This window comes from Balaenoptera musculus, chromosome 1 (genome assembly GCF_009873245.2).
Source record: "Balaenoptera musculus isolate JJ_BM4_2016_0621 chromosome 1, mBalMus1.pri.v3, whole genome shotgun sequence".
Lineage (NCBI taxonomy): Eukaryota > Metazoa > Chordata > Mammalia > Artiodactyla > Balaenopteridae > Balaenoptera > Balaenoptera musculus.
The window spans coordinates 82,296,271-82,315,449 of record NC_045785.1 but is presented as its reverse complement, the minus strand read 5'-3'; the positions used below and the strand labels follow the sequence as shown (position 1 = coordinate 82,315,449).

At 36.8% G+C, this 19,179-nt stretch overlaps 1 protein-coding gene across 3 annotated transcripts in view; it reads right to left on the bottom strand.

Annotated features, from left to right (window-relative positions):
- FNBP1L (formin binding protein 1 like) overlaps positions 1–19,179 on the bottom strand; it is a 120,503-nt gene that overhangs the window by 49,583 nt on the left and 51,741 nt on the right. The gene's annotated exons all lie outside the window — the stretch shown is intronic.

Sequence of the window (19,179 nt, the reverse complement as noted above, 5' to 3'; positions counted from 1 at the left end):
ATGAAAAGAGAAACTTAGGCTCTTCTGCTGGTCCCCACCAATCTCATCCTTTAAGGCCTAGACAGAAATAGGTTCTTCAGCATAAATCATGCTATTTTTATGCCTGAATATCTTTACACATGTGGTTGCCCCTGGCTGCAACACTCTCCACAGATCATCTCCTTTCAATTAACTCTTTATTCCTCCTTTGAGATTCAGTTGAGGCACTATGTCCTACAGAAAATGAGGCGCCATGTCCTACAGAAAATGGCCCTAAAATCTCAGACTGGGCTAAGTGGTCTTTCTCTAGCTCCCCAAGGCTCCCTATAAATTACTGTCTTATTCACTTGCAATACTATATTGAGAGCAGGAGCCATGTATTATTCTACTCTGAACTCCTAAGGCACAAGCACTATGCCCGGCACCACAGCAGGCTCTCAGTGAAGAATAATTTGAACAGAATCAAATAAACCTGGGTTCAAATTCTGGACTCTGCATGTTTACCATATGTTTTGACCTTGGGCAAGTTACCAAGGCTCTTTATACTCTTTCCATCTTAAAATGGGAGTCCCATCACCCACCTCAGTAGGATTATACTGATGTCATAAAGTGTTATACACATAAAGATCACTGTCCTGAAAGGCTCTTTGCCTTCAAAAGATATTCCCTTCTACCTGTTGCCTGAAAAACCATTATTTCCTATTCTTCAAGAATAATCTCCAAATTGGCTAATAACTTGGTGCTCTCTACATCTCCCATATCAAAAATCTGTAATTCTAGCAAAATATTCAGATATCATCCCTTTCTATATCTCTAGTTGTTTTATCTTTCCAAATCATCCATGGTTTAATCACATGTGTTATTTACAAATGAATCATCTCAAAATCTTTGCCTTTTATCTCTTTCCCTACCTTAAATCATTATAAAATTCTACCTATAAAGGTAAAGTCTATCTAAACAGCAGAGATAGAATTCATCTAGCTATCATAGTTTGGTATTACTACTCTAATTCTATTCTTTCATGCAACTTTTTCATTATTATTTGGCTACCAAAGTAGATTTGAAAACAGCAAGAGAGGCACTGCTCAGTAAACTTAATTGGTGTATTAGTAATATTTCCCATTATAAATTGGAATTCTATTTCAAATTGAAAAACTCTCAACAACAACAAAACATTCCAGAAAAAGAATAGTCTGAAGCTGAAACAATCATCCTTCATTTTCCAAAATGCTTCAAAGGCTTCTTCCCATCATCCTCTTCATCAAATTTTATATTAAACTTCCTTTATCTTCTAGATGAAATCTCCAAAAATTTTTATTATATACCCTAATCAGTAAAAATTCTGAACAAATACCCCTATATGTATATTTATCTATAAATTATATATATACTATTCTATTATGTTATTATGAAATCCACAAAAATAGAAATTTTAAAAAGAAATGAAAATGAAAATGAAACATTATTTTAAATAGCTTTTTAAAACTTATTTAACAAACAAACAAAAGCCCTGGGGCCATAACTTTTTAAAATATTAACAACAATTTTAGTGAGAGCAATGAATTCAGCAAGCTTCATTACTTCTAAAATCTTGGTTTAATACTTAATGGCAAAGCAATCTGAAAGCCTTGGTTCTAAACTGGAACATTTAGATTTAGTGGTTGTCACAGCTGGGGAAACAAATGACACTTCACAAAGATATAAAGATAAAAAGGTCTAAATGGAAAAAGTCCACTGTTGACTATACTTTCCAATTCCTTTTTATGCAAAAATTTGGCTTAATCAGAAAACACTGCATCTTTATATTTTAACAATAATTTCAGTGGCGTTTTAAACTCTGCTGAAACTGACTGTAATATGATTTTATGTGTCAATTTGGCTGGGCCACACTGCCCAGATATTTGGTCAAATATTATCGGATGTTTCTGTGAAGGTGTTTTTGGATGAGATAATATTTAAATTGCTTAATTTGGAATATGTAAAGCACATTACCCTTCATAATGTGGGTGGGCCTCATTCAATCAGTTAAACGACTTACTAGAACAAAAACTGACCTACCCCCTTCAAGAAAAATGCTGCCAGTAGGCTGCCAACAGACTGCCTTTGGGCTAGAACTGCAACTCTTCCCTGGGCCTACCTCGCAGAATTTGGACTTGTCAAGCCTCCAAAATCATGTGACCCAATTACTTATAAATCAATCTCTCTCTCTGTCTCCCCCCCTCCCCCCCCGCCACACACATCCTTGGTTCACACTGACTTTAAAACAAGCAATAAATTTCTTTTAATGTTTTAAGTGTGCAGATACAGTAGTTGCAGGTGACAAACATCATTTTCAGCAACAAAATTCTACAATGATAGATGCATTTCCAAACATTCATCATCAAAATTCTTTTTCCGTAGCTCAAGTTTCTTTGGAAAAGCAACTATACATTCACTATTAAAGTTTCCCTTTTATCTTGAAAAACCAGATTACATTTTCTCAAAAGTACCTGCTAGGAAAGCATATTACTAACAGCCACTTATTAAACATCAACACATTAGAAACAACAGGAGATGAATAGCAAACCTGTGTGAAACGAAGTTTTTCAATAGTCCCTCCCCATTTCATTTGGAAATACTGTAAAAAGTCTACTATATTTCAAAGGTATTGTTTTTATAAAATTAACCATAATAAAAATATGCTGTAATATTCTGTGGACTTCTCTCTTTAATTTCCTTTGCTTACCTATAAATGATGAAGTGAATAAATTGCAACCATATCTCAATTTCCTTTTTAAAGGAAATTATTAATGCATTGCTTTATCAGTGGTTATTACATGGTTTTTTCATAAAACACTGTTCAAGTCACTTCCTGTTGAGAATAAATCTTCAACACATCTTTCCTTTAGTGGTTCACAAAAACAGTACTTCAAAATATAATTCACTATCAAACCAGTATCTAGCAAACGTTGTAAGCTGAGATATTAGAAATATGTGTACTATAATAAACTGTATAGCAAATTTTCAGCATATAATTTTTCCTAAAATATATTGCTTTACTCAGCAAACAGTATTTGTTGAGATCATTAGTTAGTCACCATGTTGTTTTACACATATCACCACTTTTACCACAAAAGGAAAAGTAAGGACATTTCTAAATAGCATGCTTTTTTTTTTTTTTTCCACACCACGATGTTGTGGGATCTTAGTTCCCCGACCAGGCACTGAACCTGGGCCCTGGGAGTGAAAGTGCAGAGTCCTAAACACTGGACACCAGGGAATTCCCAGCATGCTGTCTTTTACCATTAAGTTTGAAATTTCAAGAGGATTCCAGTCAGTCAGGTTCACTGCAGCATTATTCATAATAACCAAAAGTTGGAAACCACATGTCCATTAACAGATGAATGGATAAACAAAATGTAGTGTATACATACAATGGAATATTACTCAGCCTTAAAAGGATACTCTGACACATGCTACAAAACGGATGAATCTTGAAGATATTACGCTAAGTGAAATAATCTAGACACAAAAGGACAACTACTGAATGACCTCATTTATGTGAAGTACCTAAAGCAGTCAAATGCATATAGACAGAAAGTAGAAGGTGGTTGGTTCCCAGGGGCTAAGGGTAGGGAAGAATGGGGAGTTACTGTTTAATGGGTAGTTTCCATTTGGGAAGATGAAAAAAGTTCTGGAGACAGATGGTGGTGATGACTGCACAACACTGGGAATATACTTAAAGCCAACGAACTGTACACTTGAAACAGTAAACGTAATGTTACCTATATTTTACTACAATGAAAAATATTTGTCAACAAATTCAATGAAATTTAGTACAGTCTTCATTGGTTATCACATGATTTTAAGCATCACTTTTAAAAAAGAGCAGAGGTCAGGGTGGCCAAGGTGCCAGAGTAGGAAGGCCCTGAGCTCACCTCCTCCCAAGGGCACACCAAAATTACAACTATTTACAGAGCAACTATTGATGAGAAAGACCAAAAGACTAGCAGAAAAGATCTACCACTAAAGATATAAAGAAGGAGCCATAATAAGACAGGTAGGAGGAGCAGAGATGCATTACAGTCAAGACCCATAGCCCCAAGTGGACCCACTTGGATATATAGGAGGATAATTACAACTGCAGAAGTTCTGGCCAAGGAGCCCCACATTGGGATCCCCAGCCCAGGTGTCCTGCACCAGAAAGACAAGCATCCAGAACGTTTGGCTTTGAAGGCCAGTGGGGCTTACTTTCAGAGAGCCAGAGAGCTGAAGGAAATAGGGAAACATCCACTCTTAAAGGATGCACACAAAATCTCACACATTCCAGGACCCAAGGCAGAAGCAGTAATTTGAAAGGAGCCCAGGTCAGAACCTACTGTTAATGTTAGAGAGACTCCTAGAGGGGTAGGAGGCAACTGGAGCTCACCCTAGGGACATAGACAATGGCAGCAGCAATTTAGCGGAGCTCGTTCTACCATGAAGACATTGGTGCTGGCAAGTGCCATTTTGAATCCTCCCTCTAGCTTATTAGCAGGGACCCAACCCTGCCCAACACCCTCTCAGCACCAGTACTGGGATGCTTCACACCAAGCAGCCAGCCAGGCAGGGATACAGTCCCACCTAACAGCAGGCTGACACCAGCCCCGAGAAACCTTGGACCCAGCCCCAAACACAAGAAGGCCAGCACCAACTTTGCAACACTCCAGATCCTGCAGCCAGCCATGTCAGGAACAGTCCCCACACACCAGCAGGCAGACAATAGATCCAGAACCCCAGCCCTGCAACCACCCACGTGAGAAGCTAGCTCCACCCACCAGTGGGCCAGCACTAGCCCAGGGACCACCCAGGGCTCTGCAGCCAGAAGCCTCATTATCCAGCTCCACCCACCAGTGGTCGGCAGTCTCTGCACAAGGCAGGGCCTGGCAACCAACCAGACCAAAGGCAAACCATGCCTACCAGACCACCCACAGTTGTCAGCCCACCAAAACAGAGGGACCCACACAGCCCATATAGTGGCTACCACTGGAGCATACAGCTCTGGTGACCAGAGGAAAGTGTGCTGCTGGGATGCATTGAATGTATCCTACAAAAGGCCACTTCTCCAAGGTCAGGAAGTGTAAGCAACTTACCAAACACATAGAAATAAAAACAGTAAGTTAGGCAAAATGAGGCAAGAGAGGAGTATGTTCTAAATGAAAAAACGAGATAAAACCCCAGAAAAAGAACTAACTGAGGTTGAAATACACAATCTAGCTAATAGAGTTCAAGGTAACTATCACAATGATGTTCAAAGAAGCTGGAATAATAATGGACAAAGAGAATGAGAAGTTAGAAGTTCTAACAAAGACTTAAAAAATATAAAGAAGAATCAGAGATAAAGAATTCACTAACTAAAAAATATACTACAAGGAAACAACAGTAGATTAGATGATACAGAGGAATGGATCAGCGAGCTAGAGGACAGAGCAGTGGAAATCACTGAAGCTGAAGAGAAAAACAAACAAAAAAAAAGAATAAAAACAAATGAGGACAATTTAAAAGACCTCTGGAACAACATCAAACACACTAACATTTGCATTAAAGGAGTCCCAGAAGGAGAAACAAAAGCGAGAAAGTGGCAGAGAACACATCTGAAGACACAATAGCTAAAAACATCCCTAACCTGGGAAAGGAAACAGACATCCAGGTCCAGGAAGCACAAGAGGATTAACCCAAAGAGGACCACTCCAAGACACACTATAATTAAAACAGCAAAACATAAAGATAAAGAGAGAATATTAAAAGCAGAAAGGAAAAAGCAACAAGTTATGTACAAGGGAACTCCCATGAGGCTATCAGCTGACTTTTCAGGAAACACTCTGCAGGCCAGAAAGAAGTGGTACAATATACTTAAAGTGATGAAAGGAAAAAACCTACAACGAAGAATACTCTACCCAGCAAGACTTTCATTCAAATTTGTTGGGAAATCAAAAGTTTTACAGATAAGCAAAAGCTAAAGGAGTTTAGCACCACCAAACCAGCTTTACAAGAAGTGTGAATGGGACTTCTCTAAGTGAAAAAGAAAAGGCCACAACAAGAAATATAAAAATTATGAGAGGAAAAATATCATTGGCAAAGGCAAATATAAAGTAAGAGTACAAATAAATAAATAAATAAATAAAGTAAGGGTATTAAATCAACCACATATAAAGCTAATAAGAAGGTTAAAGACAAAGAAGTAAAATCATCTATATCCACAATAAGTAATTAAGGAATACACAAAACAAAAAGATGTAATAAACGATGTCAAAACAGTAAACGTTGTGGGGATAGGGGGAGTAAAAATGCAGAGTTGTTAAAATGCATTCAAACTTAAGAGATCAGCAATGTAAAATAATCATATACATATATATACACACACAGATTTCTACATGTAAACCTCACAGTAACCATAAACCAAAAATCTACAATAGATACACACACAAAAAAGAAAAAGGAATCCAAATATAATATTAAAGACAGTCTTCAAATCAGAAGGGAAGAGAGCAAAAGAAGAAGATAGGAACAAAGAAAGAACTACAAAAACAACCAACAAAATGGCAGTAAGTACATACCTATCAATAATTACTTTAGTGAGAGAGTGGCATGGACATATATACACTACCAAACGTAAAATAGATAGCTAGTGGGAAGCAGCCACATAGCACAGGGAGATCAGCTCGGTGCTTTGTGACCACCTAGAGGGGTGGAATAGGGAGGGTGGGAGGGAGGGAGACAAAAGAGGGAAGAGATATGGGAACATATGCATATGTATAACTGATTCACTTTGTTATAAAGCAGAAACTAACACACCATTGTAAAGCAATTATACTCCAATAAAGATGTTAAAAAAAAATAATAATAATTACTTTAAATATAAATGGACTAACTGCTCCAATTAAAAGACTCAGAGTGGCTGAATGGATACAAAAACAAGACCCATATACATGCTGCCAACAAGAGACTCACTTCAGATCTAAACACACACACAGATCAAAAGTGAGACGATGAAAAAGGTACTGCATATAAATGGAAATCAAAACAAAATCAGAGAAGCAATATTACATCAGACAAAACAGACATTAACACAGAGACTATAACAAAAGACAAGGATATTACTTAATGACCAAGGGATCAATCCAAGAAGACATAACAATTGTAAATATATACGCACCCAACATAAGAGCATCTAAGTACATAAAGTAAATATTAACAGACATAAAGGGAGAAATTGACAATAACACAATAATAGTAGGGGACTTTGACACCCCAATTACATCAAAGGACAAACACTGAGACAGAAAGTCAATAAGGAAACACTGGACTTAAATGATACATTAGACCAGATGGATTTAATTGATATATGGAGAACATTCCATCTGAAAGTAGCAGAATACACATTCTTTTCAAGTGCACATGGAACATTCTCCAGAATAGATCACATGCTAGGCTTCAGGACAACTCTATAAATTTAAGAAGATTAAAATCTTATCAAAAATCTTTTCCAACTACAACACTATGAGACTAGACATCAACTATAAGAAAAACACTGCAAAAACCACAAACACGTGGAGGCTAAACAATATGCTACTAAACAACCAATGGATCACTGAAGAAATAAAAAAAAGAAATAAAAAAAATACCTGTAGAAAAATGAAAATGAAAACACGACGATCCAAAACCTACAGGATGCAGCAAAAGCAGTTCTAAGAGGGAAGTTTATAGCAATACAAGCCAACCTCAGGAAACAAGAAAAATCTCAAATAAATAACCTAACCTTACACCCAAAGGAACTAGAAAAATAAGAACAAATACAACCCAAAGTTAGTAGAAAGAAAGAAATCATGAAGACCAGAACAGAAATAAATAAAACAGACTTAAAAAAAAAATCAACGAAACTAAGAGCTGATTCCTTAAAATGAAAAATAAGCCACTAACCAGACCTATGAAGAAAAAAAAGAGAGAGAGAGGGGGCCCAAATCAACAAAATCAGAAATGATGAACAGATTTCTAGGTACGTACAATCTCCCAAGACTGAACCAGGAAGAAATAGAACTATCAACAGACCAATTACCAATAATGAAATTGAATCAGTAAACAAAAAACTCCCAGCAAACGAAACTCCAGGACCAGATGGTGTCACAGACAAATTCTACCAAACATTTAGAGAAGACTTAACACCTATCCTTCTCAACCTGTTCAAAAAACTACAGAGAAGGAACACTTCTGAACTCATTCCATGAGGCCACCATCACCCCGATACCAAACCCCCAGACAAAAATATCACAGAAGAAGAATATTAGAGGCCAATATCACAGATGAACACAGATGCAAAAATCCTTAAAAATATATTATCAAACCAAATTCAACAAGACATTAAAAGTATCATACACCATGATCAAGTGGGATTTATCCCAGGGATGCAAAGATGGTTCAATATCCACAAATCAATCCATGTGATACACCATATTAACAATCTCAAGAATAAAAAAATCACATGATCATCTCAATAGATACAGAAAAGGCTTCTGACAAAGTTCAACATCCATTTATGATAAAAACTCTCAACAAAGTGGTATAGAGCAAAAGACATCTCAACGTAATAAAGGCCATATATGACAAGTCCACAGCTAACACACACTCAATGGTGTTCCTCTAAGATCAGGAACAAGACAAGGATGCCTACTCTCATCACTTTTATTCAACACAGTATTGGAAGTCCTAGACACAATCAGACAAGAGAAAGAAATAAAAGGAATCCAAACTGGAAGGAAGATGTAAAACTATCACTGTCTTCAGATGACATGATACTATACATAGAAAATCCTAAAGACAGCACCAAAAAACCACTAGATCTAATTAATGAATTCGGTAAAGATGGAGAATACAACATAAATACACAGGAATCTATTGCAATTCTATACACCAACAACAAACTATCAGAGAGAGTAATTAAGAAAACAATCCATTTACAACTGCACCAGAAAGAATAAAATACCTAGGAATAACTCTAACTAAGGAGGTAAAAGACCTTAACTCATAAAAGTGTAAGACACTTATGAAAGAAATTGAAGAAAACACAAACAAATGGGGAAGATATACCATGCTCATTGATAGGAAGAATTAATACTGTTCAAATGCCCATACTACACAAGGAAATCTACAGATTCAATGCCAGGCCTATCAAAATACCAATGGCATTTTTTTTTTCACAGAACTATAACAAACAATTCTAAAATTTGTATGGAAACATAATAACTCCCATATAGCCAAAACAATCCTGAGAAAGAAGAACAACGCTAGAGGTACCATGCTCCCTGGCTTCAAAGTATACTATGGAACTACAGTAATCAAAACAGTATGGTAGGGACGTTCCTGGTGGCACAGTGGTTAAGAATCTGCCTGCCAATGTAGGGGACATGGGTTCGAGCCCTGGTCCAGGAAGATCCCACATGCTGCAGAGCAACTAAGCTTGTGTACCACAACTACTGAGCCTGCACTCTTGAGCCTGTGTGCCACAACTACTGAAGCCCACGCGCCTAGAGCCCGTGCTCCGCAACAAGAAGCCACCACAATGAGAAGCCCGCACACCGCAACAAAGAGTAGCCCCACTTGCCACAACTAGAGAAAGCCTGCACGCAGCAACAAAGACCCAACACAGCCATAAATAAATAAATAAATAGATAAATTTATTTATTTATTTTTTAAAAAACAGTATGGTTCTGGCACAAAAACAGACACAGATCAATGAAACAGAACAAACAGTCCAGACAGAAACCCACCCTTTAATGGTCAATTAATCTTTGATAAAGATGGCAAGAACATACAATGAAGAAAAGACAGTCTCTTTGATAAATGGTGTTGGGAAAACTGGACAGCTACATGCAAAAAGTCAAACTGGAGTACTCTCTCATACCATGCACAAAAATTAATTCAAAATGGATAAAAGACTTAAATGTAAGACCTGAAACCATAAGGCTTCGAGAGGAAAACACAAGCAGTAAGCTCTTTTACATCAGTCTTAGTGATATTTTTTTTTTTTGGATATGTCTCCTCAGGGAAGGGAAACAAAAGCAAAAATAAAACAACTGGGACTACATCAAACTAAAAAGCTTTTGCACAGCAAAGTAAACTATCAACAAAATGAAAGAACCACCTACTGAATGGGAGAAGATATTTGCAAACAATATATTAAATAAGGGATTAATATCCAACATATAGAAAGAACTCATACAACTTAAGATCAAAAAAACAAACAACCCGGTTTTACAAAAAGGGCAGAGGATCTGAATAAACATTTTTCCAAAGAAGACATACAGATGGCCAACAGGCACACAAAAAGATGCTCAACATCACTAATCATCAGGGAAATGCAAATTAAAACCACAATGAGCTATCACCTCACACTTGTCAGAATGGCTATTATCAAAAAGACAACAGGGGCTTCCCTGGTGGCGCAGTGGTTGAGAATCTGCCTGCCAATGCAGGGGACACGGGTTCGAGCCCTGGTCTGGGAAGATCCCACATGCCGCAAAGCAACTAGGCCCGTGAGCCACAACTACTGAGCCTGCGCGTCTGGAGCTTGTGCTCCGCAACAGGAGAGGCCGTGACAGTGAGAGGCCCGTGCACCACGATGAAGAGTGGCCCCTGCTTGCCGCAACTAGAGAAAGCCCTTGCACAGAAACGAAGACCCAACACAGCCAAAAATAAAAAATATAAATAAATAAAAATTAAAAAAAAAAAAAAGACAACAAATAACAAGTGCTGGTGAGGATATAAAGGGATTCCTTGTGCACTACTGGTGGGGATGTGAACTGGTTCAGCCACTGTATAACAGTATGGAAATTTCTCAAAAAACTAAAAATAGAACTACCATACGATATAGCAATTCCACTCCTGGGTATTTACCTGAAGAAAACAAAAACACTGATTAGAAAAGACATATGCACCACTATGTTCACTGCACCATTATTTACAATAGCCAAGACGTGGAAGCAACCTAAGTGCCCATCAATAGATGAATGGATAAAGAAGATTTGGCATACATATACAATGGAATATTACTCAGCCATAAGAAAAAATGAATGAAATTTTGCAATTTGTGACAACATGGATAGACCTAAACAGTATTATGCTAAGTGAAATAAGTCAGACAAAGACAAATACTGTATGATTTCACTTATGAGTGGAATCTAAAACAAAACAATGAACAAGCATAACAAAACAGAAACAGACTCAAAGATACAGAGAACAAACAGGTGGTTGCCAGATGGGAGGGGGATGGGGGCAGGAAAGAAACAGGTGAGGGAGATTAAGAGGTACAAACTTTCAGTTGCCAAATACATTAATCATGGGGATGAAATGTACAGTGTCGGGAATATAGTCAATAACTATGTGATATCTTTGTGTGGTGACATGTTGTAACTAGACTTACTGCGATCATTTTGAAGGGTAGGGAAATATCAAATCACTATGTTGTGCAACAGGAACTAACATAGAGCTGTAGGTCAATAATACTTCAAAACAAAACAAATTCATAGAAAAAGAGATCAGATTTGTGGTTACCAGAGGGGGAGTTGGGGGAATTGAATGAAGGCAGTCAAAAGGCACAAAATTCCCTTGTAAGATAAATAATTACTAAGGAATGTAATGTACAACATGACAAATATAATTAACACTGCTGTGTATTACATATGAAAATTGTTAAAAGAACAAATCTTAAGAGTTCTCATCCCAAAGAAAAAAATGTTTTATATTTCTTTAATTTCATACCTGTATGAGATGATGGATGTTCAATAAACTTGTGATAATGATGTGACTTACATACATCATTAAATGATTATCACAAGTCAAATCAATATGCTGTATATCTTAAACTTATACAGTGCTGTGTATCAATTATATCTCAATAAAACGAAAAAAATGCAGACGTCATAATCTGGATTCTTATTTTTCAAACTCCCGATAATTATGATGGCTTCACATTATCAGTATCTGATATCAAAAGATACAAAATACATTCAGGGCAAGTTTCATGACGAACACGAACAGATTAGTGGCCATATTTCAAATAATCTTCTCAATAATCTCTGGGAGGGAGGCCACCTCTAGTCCACATGATTATATAACCACTGTGTAATATGGAAGAACAAATATGACTCCATATTGGATCTGTTTCTTTTACTTTAACCTTTGTATTCTATCGATTGCTTTTACTGCAAATTAAGAATGTTGCTTATAACCTGAATTATACAGGATAGCCCATTCTCAAGGCTAGTCTGACCTTTCAAGGTATGACACTTTTCTATTCATGTAGCGATAAAAAGTTGCAGAACAGAGAATAACATTTATCTTGTTGGAGGTTTATAGGAACATTGTGACTGGACCTACATAGACAGCTGCAAGAACAAAGGATCCGGCACCAAGAAGTTTGCAGCAACCAATCACTGTCCCTCCCCTTTCAGTATAAAAGAAGCCTGAATTCTAACTGTGGTAAGATGGTTCTTTGGGACACTAGTCCACCATCTTCTTGGTCTGCTGGTTTCCTGAATGAAGTCACTATTCCTTGCCCCAACAATTCACCTCTCGATTGACGGGCCTGTCGCCTGTCATGAGGTGAACAGCATGAGCTTGGACTTGGTAACAACTGTATTTTCTTTTCTAATAAACATTGTTTATATTTTTTCTCAAACACATTAACACGAGAAACATCAGTTTTGCCATTTCTTACCGTTTGCCTATGATCACATTACAGTATTCTATTTAATCCATGGTTTGTTTGTATAAAATGTTAAGTCAGCAGACAAGACTGCAGTGTCAATTCATACTTAAAATACAAGTAAAGTGCTGTTTCTTATATTTTAGATAACATATATAAATAGAAGCTCTAAGCTCTTTTCTCCCTATCTCAGTGGATCATCTTGTGTTCTACTTTGAAGACTCCTCCTTTAAAGTATGCATTAACATCTGATCTTTATCAAGTCCTCCTTACCCTACTGATATGGTCTTACTGTTTTTCTGTTATTTTCCCCTTCTCTTGTATCCACATAGAATTCCAGTATTCTATTTTTTATTTTATTTTATTTTATTTATGGCTGTGTTGGGTCTTCGTTTCTGTGCGAGGGCTTTCTCTAGTTGTGGCAAGAGGGGGCCACTCTTCATCGCAGTGCACGGGCCTCTCACTGTCGCGGTCTCTCGTCACGGAGCACAGGCTCCAGACGCGCAGGCTCAGTAATTGTGGCTCACAGGCCTAGCTGCTCTGCGGCATGTGGGATCTTCCCAGACCAGGGCTCGAACCCATGTCCCCTGCATTGGCAGGCAGATTCTCAACCACTGCGCCACCACGGAAGCCCTCCAGTTTTCTATTTAAGTTAATCACCTTCCAAATTAAATTTAGAATACACTGTGCCAAATTTACATATTCCCCTAAGTCTATTTCAAGCTCTTTCAGGTTTCCCAAAGAAAAATTAAATTATCTAAAGGATTTGGGGGACTTCCCTGGTGGTCCAGTGGTTAAGACTCCGCTTCCACTGCAGGAGGCACAGGTTCCATACCTGGTCGGGCAAACTAAGATCCTACATGCCGCAGAAAAAAAAAAGAATTTGGTATCTGAGATCTGTGTCAGACTATTTAAGAAGTTTTAATGTCATTCCTATTTTCTCCAATACTGAAAACACTCATACTATAATTCAACTGGACAGAACCTTGGGCTATATCTATATATTAACCCTCTAAAAGGTATTTTTAGAGTTGCTCACCATAACAAACATATAAAAGCTAAACTATTCAGAATACTGAGAAAGTACGGTCAAATTTTATTTTTCAGTTAGTGAAGGTTAAGTTACAAGCTATAAAATCTCTTTGGATACAATTCTTAATTTTTAATGTTGATTTTGAAAATGTTCAAAAATATCACTGGAGAACTGAACAAACAAAAGATATTAGAGAAGCCCAATAATTAATTATATTTGACTGAGCTTTACATATTTTTAAGTAAACAGATCCCCAATAAAAGCCAACTAAAAGCATAGCAATCAGCATTAAAAGGTAGCATAGGACTTCCCTGGTGGCACAGTAGTTAAGAATCCACCTGCCAATGCAGGGGACATGGGTTCGATCTCTGGTCCGGGAAGATCCTACATGCTGTGGAGCAATTAAACCCACACGCCACAACTACTGAGCCTGCGCTCTAGAGCCCGTGAGCCACAACTACTGAAGCCCGTGCATCTAGAGCCCATGCTCTGCAACAAGAGAAGCCACCACAATGAGAAGCTTCCACTCACCGCAACTAGAGAAAGCCTGCATGCAGCAACGAAGACCCAACACAGCCAAAAATAAATAAATTAATTAATTAAAAATAAATAAATAAAAGGCAGCATAAAAGCAAGATATACATGTTTGAATACAAGCGAAACAAAGTTCTCTGCTTTGTAAACACTTGGGGGGGAAAATGTGACTTGAAAAAAAGTGCCTCTAAAAAACAGAAGTCTTGAAATAGAAAAATTTAAATATTATCATACTATATAGCCCTGTTATAAATTACTTTTTGCCTCAAATTGTAAATCCACAAACTGTAAATAAGACTTTATGTCAAATATAGATTTAATGTCATACCATTCAATACAGAAGAAACATTTTTTATTTTAAGAAAAATTTTATTTAATCCATTGAACAACATATCTGGGTTTTCAACTAGATGTTTTAATTACAATACATTAAGAAACAATAGAAGTGTGACAACCTCTAAACATTCAAAAGTGAGTGATTAATATCTTAAAAGGAAGTGAGAAGAGAAACTAACTTAGCATTATTCATATAAATAATAAAAAGGCAAAGTAAATAGTAAGAGATCCAAACAAGATTCTTGCTTGAAATGTTAAAATATTCAGTGAACAAATGTCCATTTTAAATTCTGTAACTTTACTAGATATTTTACATTTTTCTAAGCAGGACTCAAAGCAGACCAATTTTGAAATTCCAAGGTGGGGGGGGGAACACCACTCTAAAGTTGGTCTCATTACTCTGAATCCAAGGCACAACGTTCGATAACAAAGTACAAGTTTACTTTTCATTTTTATATACCAGTTTGCAAACAATCATTCAAATAGCATCATTTGTTTCTTTTGGAAATTAAGCCCTTGTCGGTTGCATCATTTGCAAATATTTTCTCCCAGTCTGTAGGCTGTCTTTTCATTTTGTTTCTGGTTTCCTTTGATGTGCAAAAGCTTATAAGTTTGATTAGCTCCCATTTGTTTATTTTTGCTTTTATTTCTATTGCCTTGGGAGACTGACCTAAGAAAACACTGCTACAAACCATGTATGTCAGAGAATGTTTTGCCTATGTTCTCTTCTAGGAGTTTTATGGTGTCTTGTTTTAAGACATACATGGTAGCAATGTTTTTGAGTTTATTTTTGTGTATGGTGTGAGGGTGTGTTCTAGCTTCATTGATTTACATGTGGCTGTCCAACTTGCTGAAGAGACTGTCTTTTCCCCATTGTATATTCTTCCCTCCTTTGTCAAAGATTAATTGCCCATAGGTGTGTGGATTTATTTCTGGGTTCTCTATTCTGTTCCACTGATCCAAATGTCTGTTTTTGTACCAATACCACACTTTTTGTTTTTTACTTTTTATTTTATATTGAAGTATAGTTGATTAACAATGTTGTGTTAGTTTCAGGGGTACAGCAAAGTCACTCAGTTATACATATACATGTATCTATTCTTTTCCCATTCAGGTTATTACAGATATTGAGCAGAGTTCCCTGTGCTATACAGTAGGTCCTTGTTGGTTATCTATTTTAAATATAGCAGTGGGAACATGTCAATCCCAAACTCCCAATCCATCCCTCCTGTTCTGATTACTTACTGTAGCATTGTAGTATTAAGTCTGGGAGGATTATGCTTCCAGCTTTGTTCTTTTTCTTCAGGACTGCTTTGGCAATTCTGGGTCTTTTATGATTCCATATAAAATTTAGGATTATTTGTTCTAGTTCTGTGACAAATGTCACGGGTATTTTGATAGGTATTGCATTAAATCTGTAGATTGCTTTGGGCAGTACAGCCATTTGAACAATATTAATTCTTCCAATCCAAGAGCATGGGATATCTTTCCATTTCTTTGACTCATCTTCAATTTCCTTTATGAATGTTTTGTAGTTCTCAGCATATAAGTCTTTCACCTCCTTGGTGAAGTTTATTCCTAAGTATTTTTTTTGGATGTGATTTTAAAAGGGATTGTTTGTTTACATTCCTTTTCTGATATTTCATTGTTAGTGTGAAGAAGTGCAACCAATTTCTGTATGTTAACCTTGTATCCTGCTACCTTGCTGAATTCATTTATCAGTTCTAGTAGTTTTTGTGTGGAGTCTTTAGGGTTTTCTATATACAGTATCATGTCATCTTCATATAGTGACAATTTTACCTCTTCCCTACCAATTTGAATACCTTTTATTTCTTTTTCTTGTCTGACTGCTGTGGCTAGGACTTCCAATACTATGTTTAAGCGGTGAAAGTGGGCATCCTTATCTTGTTCTAGATTTTAGTAGGAAGGCTTTCAGCTTTTCACCATTGAGTATTATATTGGCTGTGGGTTTGTCATAAATAGTTTTTATTACATTGAGATATGTTCCCTCTATACAGCTCCTACAGTTCAATAACAAAAAACAAACAACCCAATTGAAAAATGGGCAGAAGACCTAAACAGACATTTCTCCAAAGACATACAGATGGCCAATAGGCACATGAAAATTAGCTCAACATCGTTAATTATTAGAGAAATGCAAATCAAAACTACAATGAGGTACCACCTCACACCAGTCGGAATGGCCTTCATTAAAAAGTCTACAAATAAATGCTGGAGAGGGTGTGGAGAAAAGGGAACCCTCCTACACTATTGGTGGGAATGTAAATTGGTGCAGCCACTATGGAAAATAGTACAGAGGTTCCTCAAAAAACTAAAAATAGAGTTGCCATATGATCCAGCAATCCCACTCCTGGGCATATATCCAGACAAAACTATAAGTCAAAAAGATACATGCACCCCTATGTTCATAGCAGCACTATTCACATTAGCTAAGACATGGAAGCAAACTAAATATCCATCAACAGGTGAATGGATAAGAAGATGTGGTATATATACACAATGGAATACTACTCAGCCATTAAAAAGAATGAAATAATGCCATTTGCAGCAACATGGATGGACCTAGAGATTATCATACTAGTGAAGTAAGTCAGAAAGAGAAAAACAAATACCATGTGGTATCACTTATATGTGGAATCTAAAATGTGACACAAATGAACATATCTATGAGACAAAAACAGACTCACAGATATAGAGAACAGACTTGTGGTTGCCAAGGGAGAGGAGGGTGGAGGAGGGAAGGGTGGGGAGTTTGGAATTAGCAGATGCAAACTATATATATATCCTATATATAGGACGGATAAACAACAAGGTCCTACTGTATAGCATAGGGAACTATATTCAATATCCTATGATAAACCATAATGGAAAAGAATATGAAAAATATATATATGCATAACTGAGCCACTTTGCTGTACAGCAGAAATTAAACACAACATTGTAAATCAACTATACTTCAATAAAATTTTAAAGAATTAAAAATAAAAAAGCAGAGAAACAAACAAAAAACAAATAGCTTCATTTGTTCATAATGATTTTAGTATTTTTATGGAATTCAATGACTTAATAAATGTTAAAACCAGAAAAGATAACAAAGTGAACTTCATCACACAGCCCAGCACATACAAGGCACTTACTCCCTGATTGAATAACCATTCTATTTATATATACTTTTGAATTTACAAAGTGTCTTCACATATATTACCAAATATCACCTACAAAACTCTATTGATAAGGCATTTTACAAATGAGAAAACCAAGTTTCTGAAATTAAGGACATCAACCTTTGACTCCAATCTCATTTTCTTTCTACTACAACATGCTATTATTTGATAAATAAGTATATAGTAATTAATGTTTATTAGTAAATAATGGTCCCAGACCCTTCATTTTATAAATATGGAAGCTGATGCCCTGAATGCTTACCTGATTTGCTCATAGATGACTAGCAACCAAAATGGGATGGCACTAGATAATCTTTTTAAATCACTGCCAGTTTTGTTTTGTTTTTAATTTCATTTATTTATTTATATTTATTTTTGGCTGTGTTGGGTCTTCGTTTATGTGCAAGGGCTTTCTCTAGTTGCAGCAAGCGGGGGCCACTCTTCATCGCGGTGCGCGGGCCTCTCACTGTCGCGGCCTCTCTTGTTGCGGAGCACAAGCTCCAGACGCGCAGGCTCAGTAGTTGTGGCTCACGGGCCTAGTTGCTTTGCGGCATGTGGGATCTTCCCAGACCAGGGCTCGAACCCGTGTCCCCTGCATTGGCAGGCAGATTCTCAACCACTGCGCCACCAGGGAAGCCCCCCACTGCCAGTTTGATATTCTTAGTATCCAAATGAATAACTGTTACAAATAGTGTTATTTAAAATGATGCATTACTTTCACCAGGAGCGAAATATAAGACTGAAAAAACTTTTTGATCACTGGGGAGCTTTGATAAAAGGAACAAATTAAAAATCTCAAAGTTAGAAACTGTCTAATACAAACACACACTGAATGCCATAACCACTCTTTACAACATTCCTGATAAGAAGTCGTTCAGCCTTTCTTTAGTGGTCTTACCATTAGTGAGTAAAACAACTTGGAACCATGACAGAAGATGGCTGGAGATGAAGGAATGACTTCTACTACCACGAAATAAAGTACAAAGTACAAAGCTCTTAAATAAAAAAATAAGAATCAGAATCCTAAGGCTTTAGGCCTTCAAAGGTAATACCTACCAATCCCTTCGTACATCTCCCTGCTCCATGCCAGCAAATATTTTGGACTATGGAAAATGTTGGGGAAAGACGAACTAAAGAATTAAGCATTATTCTGAAACCACCTATGGATTAGAAATAAGTAAGAATATTAAGTCATCAAAATAGGCAACTTATCCTCACTTTGCTATTCTTTCCACTTTCAGCACTGCTCTTATTTCTAGGATTTGTTCTGGATTACTATAGCCACTTCCAACTTCTTCCATTTCCTTGCCTTAATCATCCCCTTACTTCCTTTTCCAAAACATTCTTTCTTTCCACAGCTTCTGTGAAATGTATCTCTCCATCAGAGGTGTGCC